Source organism: Urtica dioica, chromosome 9 (genome assembly GCF_054948205.1).
Source record: "Urtica dioica subsp. dioica isolate 48M chromosome 9, U.dioica_male_clone48M_v1_H2, whole genome shotgun sequence".
NCBI classification, from domain to species: Eukaryota; Viridiplantae; Streptophyta; class Magnoliopsida; order Rosales; family Urticaceae; genus Urtica; species Urtica dioica.
The window spans coordinates 12,419,634-12,425,000 of NC_142764.1; positions in this window are offsets into that span (position 1 = coordinate 12,419,634).

A 5,367-nucleotide genomic window follows, 5' to 3' on the forward strand; every position below is an offset into this window, starting at 1 on the left:
GAACTAAGAAGAGACCTCACAAGGCCGATAAAAAGAACTGGCCTGCCAATCTCAAAGCAAAGGAACATAGTATTGTACTAGTTACCGAAGCATGCTTAGTAGCTGATAATGTATCAACGTGGATTCTTGACTCCGCTGCTACTAACCATATTTGTTGTTCCTTGAATGGTTTCAAGAAAACCAAAAGCTTAGAGGAAGGCGAGTTCTGTTTCAAATGGGGTGATGGGAGCCTGGTGTCTGCAAAGGCGCTATGGGATCCGTGACGCTGTCTTTTGAAGACCGCACTTTAAACTTGAATAATGTTTATTTTGTTCCTACCTTTGGGAAGAACTTCATATCCGTTGCTCGTCTTCGTGAGCAAGATTATTGTTTAAAGTTCATTAAGAATGAAATTCGTATTTCATTTCCTGATAATTCTTTTGTCACTGATGCATGTATGAAGAATGCTCTTTTCTACATCTATCCCACTCAACCTTCCATCTTAGACACCGAAATAGATAATGATCTAATTAGGGAGCCAAAGAGGATCAAATTTTCTGAATCCTCCGATCTAACAAAATAAACATACCTATGGCACTTAAGACTTGGTCATATCAGTCTAGATAGGATTAAGAGACTTGTGAGGGATAGTCCACTCCAAGCCTCTGCAATAGGTTCACTACCTACTTGTGAATCCTGCATAGAAGGAAAAATGACTAAGCGACCTTTCTCCGATAAGGGTCGAAGAGCCACTGAGTTGCTGGAGCTAGTACATTCTGATGTATGTGGTCCGCTCAGCCAACAGGCACGTGGAGGATACGAATACTTCGTTACCTTCACCGATGATTACTCACGATATGGTTTTGTCTATTTGCTCAAACACAAATCCGAGACCTTTAACGTATTTAAGGTCTTTAGGGCTTTAGTGGAAAAGCAAACTGGCAAAGTGATCAAAACACTTCGATCTGATCGAGGTGGTGAGTATATGTCTGGAGAGTTCGATGACTTTCTTAAAGAAGAAGGAATCGCTTCTCAGCTTACCGCACCTGGCACACCTCAACAAAACGGAGTGTCAGAGAGAAGGAACCGAACTCTTATGGAGATGGTTAGATCAATGATGAGTTGATATGCCCTCGAAATAGCCGCTTACATTCTGAACCAAGTTCCGTCCAAAACGGTTCCTGGTACTCCTTATGAACGATGGACTGGCCGTAAAGTGAATCTTGGCCGCATCAAAATTTGGGGTTGCCCTGCACACGTGCTAAGGCAAAAGACTGGCAAGTTGGCTAGTAGGTCAGAATTGTGCTTGTTTGTGGGATATCCAAAGGAAACCAAGGGTTTCATCTTCTATAGTCCCGAGGACGATAAGACTTTCGTTAGCACGAATGCTCGTTTCCTTGAGGAGGACTTTATGAAGGATGCAAAACCTAGAAGCAAAATTGTGCTTGAAGAAAAGTTGGGTGAGGAAGCTTCTACCTCATCTGTAAGAACTGTTCTTACCCCAACTGAAACACAACCTAACTCATCAGAATCTCGTCAAGTAGTACTTAGACGTAGTGGGAGGGCTACTCAAAAGCCTGACAGGTACATGTCTTATGGAGACTCTCTTGTAGCCGTCTCTGACATGGATGATCCTGTTTCCTATAGCCAAGCGATGGCTTGTTCTGAATCAAACCTTTGGCTTGACGCCATGAAAGTTGAAATGCACTCGATGTATGTCAACAATGTCTGGAAACTTGTAGACCTTCCTGAAGGGATTAAACCTGTAGGGTGTAAGTGGATATACAAGAAGAAAATGGGTCCTGATGGGAACGTCGAGACGTTCAAAGCACGACTTGTGGCGAAGGGTTATACCCAACAAGAAGGGATTGACTATGAAGAAACCTTCTCGCCAGTCGCGATGCTTAAATCCATCCGCATACTCCTATCCATAGCTGCAGCTCTCGACTATGAGATCTCGCAAATGGATGTCAAGACAGCCTTTCTGAATAGCAATCTTGACGAGCGCATTTACATGGCTCAACCAGACGGTTTCGTGGAAGAAGGTCAAGAGACCAAGGTTTGTGAGTTGCTTAAGTCCATTTATGGATTAAAGCAAGCATCTAGGTCATGGAATATTAGATTCGATGAAACTGTAAAGAGCTTTGGCTTTGAACAGTCAATAGATGAGCCTTGTGTTTACAAGTTAATACACGAAGGTAAAGTTGTGTTTCTGGTACTATATGTCGATGATATACTACTCATTGGTAATGACGTGGGTAAGTTATCTGAGGTTAAGGTCTGGCTGGCAAAGCAATTCGATATGAAGGATCTAGGAGAAGCCGCGTACATTCTGGGGATCTAAATCTTTCGACATAGGAAAAACCGGACCCTGTCGCTCTCTCAAGCATCTTATATTGATAAGGTGATGGATCGCTTCTCGATGCAAGACTGCAAGAGGGGTCAAACACCCTTTAGGCATGGAGTTTCACTCTCTAAGGACCAGTCTCCCAAGAATGCACAAGAGATTGAAGACATGAGGAAGATTCCTTACGCCTCTGCCGTAGGAAGCCTTATGTATGCTATGCTTTGCACTAGACCTGACATCTGTTTCGCCGTTGGCGTAGTTAGTCGTTTCCAATCCAACCCTGGACCCGAGCACTGGATTGCTGTTAAGCATGTTCTTAAGTATCTTCGAAGAACTAGGATCTTGATGCTCACATACTCAGGTACTGAGCTGACTATGACGGGATATACCGACTCCGATTTTCAAGCGGATAAGGATTCCAGGAAATCCACTTCGGGATCTGTGTTCATCCTTAATGGTGGAGCTGTTGTGTGGAGAAGTATTAAGCAATCTTGCATTGCTGACTCCACAATGGAAGCAGAATATGTGGCTGCTTGTGAAGCATCCAAAGAGGCTGTATGGCTTAGAAAATTCCTTAAGTATTTGGAAGTTATTCCAAACGTCGACGAGCCCATGACCCTTTATTGTGATAATAGTAGGGTTGTCCCTAACTCAAAGAAACCTCGAAGCCATAAACGCTCTAAACATATTGAGAGGAAATACCATTTGATTCGAGAGATCGCGCAACGCGGAGACGTGGAGGTGAAGTAGATCTCTGGCAGATCCATTCACCAAGGCCCTAGCGAACATGGTCTTCGACCAACTTCGAGAGGGATGAGGCATGTAGGACTACTCACATCTTCTTTGAGTCAAGTGGGAGTTTGTTGTCAATGGTGCCCACAAGAAGAGTAGTAGTGTCTATTTATGTACATTTGATGTCATATAGTCTCATGAAGACTCTTGCTTGTAATTGCCTATTCATTTAATAATAAAGTTGAAACGTTCATTCAATCTTCCTTGTTTGAAGCTTTATGATAAAACCTTAGTCTTTTAGTCCATAAACAAACTTAACAACTTACGAAGAGACAAATGTAGATTTCAATGAACAAACTCTTCGTAGTTTGCTTAAAACGATATATTCGCAATCTTATGGTCAAAGGACTATTGACCTCAGTACGATTGTTAGAAGAATCTATGATGTCTGGTTATGAGGCATTGAGAGTTGGAGACTCTATAGTTCTTCTAGGTATCTTCCGAAGGTACTGAATTGACCAGTGCACTTCTCAAGACAAGATAAGAACAAACCATTTAACCTCTTATGTCTCGAAGTCACTATGTATGAATTGCATCATGCTTACCTTAATCCTGAAATAAGACATGCCATTTCACAACTTACGTATTCTCATTTGAGAAAGTCAGAGTTCGGACTCACTATGTGATTCCGAACAGGGCCTATTGGTGAAGTACTAAGTTGTGAGAATGTCATGAGTAACTTTGTGAAGTTCTCATAGATATGGAATTCATGTACAAGATTGTTGAAATGCAATGTATGTCACCTCATGCTTTGTTCCTTGGAGTGTGAATAAATGAACTGGCCAGTGTCCAAATTGAGTCTTGACTCTTTTGGATGAAACAATGTGACTTGTTAGCTCCTCGTCAATACATTGTTTCTAACTTATTCACAAGCGACAAAGGAGTTGAGGAAATAACAGCTAGAAGGGTCAAATGGTCATTTAGTAAATCCCGACTAGCTGATGACATTCATGAAGGGTAAACATAGATAATATTCAGTGGATCCGCTCATCATAATTAGGTTGAATTCTTGAGTAGAAAATAAATTCATTTGAACCGAGAGATTTTCAGTGTCAACTCTTTAGTGGAGTCAGTTGGCTTTAACCTAAACTTGGAAAAGGTTTGTGAACTTTTGAGTCCAAGTGTTTAGCTCAAGCTTTGTTCATTTGGGTCCATGAGGTCACTGTCACGAATCACATCGAGTAGGAATAGTTAAACTGGAAGCTAAGTCAAAACAAAAACGAAAATAGTCAAAAGGGTATTTTTGTCTTTTGAGACAAAGGATGAAATGAATGTCAATAAATTTTTTGACAAGTTCATTTGATGACTTAATGTCACTCGGCCATGACTTGATCATTGGGCCTTGTGGATTAATTTCATTTCATAAGAATTTTATTGAAAATTTTTAATGGGCCTTTCTCATGTTGTTATGAACAAATGAAGAAGCTTCTAGAAGCTCCTTCTAGGATGATGTTGGGCGCCCAAATACCTAAGAGAAAGAGAGAATATTTTGTGCATAAATGTATCAAGATACTTGCCAAAAGAAAAAGAGGAAACAAATTTCCTATGCTTGCCATAAGGAAATTCGGCCAACTAAGGCAAGGAGAGAGCAAAACATAAAAGGAAAGAAATCCATGAGCCTTCTAGATGCTCTATGGCCGTGTGGAATAAAGAGGTAATGGGCAATATTTTTGTCATGAATATGTGATATTCTATAGAAGATGAAACTACCTTATTGAAGGTGAGACCTCTCCTATAAATAGGAGCCTCATTCCACACATTTCATTCATCCAAGTTTAAGAGATTTGAGAGACTCTCTCTCTAGAAGTTTGGCCGAACTCCTCTCTCTCTCTAGTTTATTTTCGATTTTGTTTTGGCACCTAGGTCCTCATTTGACCTAGAGTTTATCTCTGCGACTTCGAGACTCGTTCTTAAGTCGTAGTGTTTAAAAGTGCCCACTCACTAATTCCTTTTCTCTCGAGTGATTTAGTGATAGAAACTTTCGTGGTTGCTCGAGGTGCCGAGGAAAGAAAGAGAGACGTGCTGCGAGGGGAGACGAGCGTTGCAACTTTCTAAGAGCTTCTCAAAGATCAAGCTTCAAGAAAGGTTAGTAAACTTCTTAGCTCACAATAGTTTTTAATTATATGTACTTGCTCTTTTGTCTAGGCTAGTAAAAAACTGTTTTTACTTGTAAAATAAAAATTTTAAAATTCTGCCGCTTACCGAAGCGTTAATTATTTTCTTAAACCCTAGATCGATTCCAACAATGA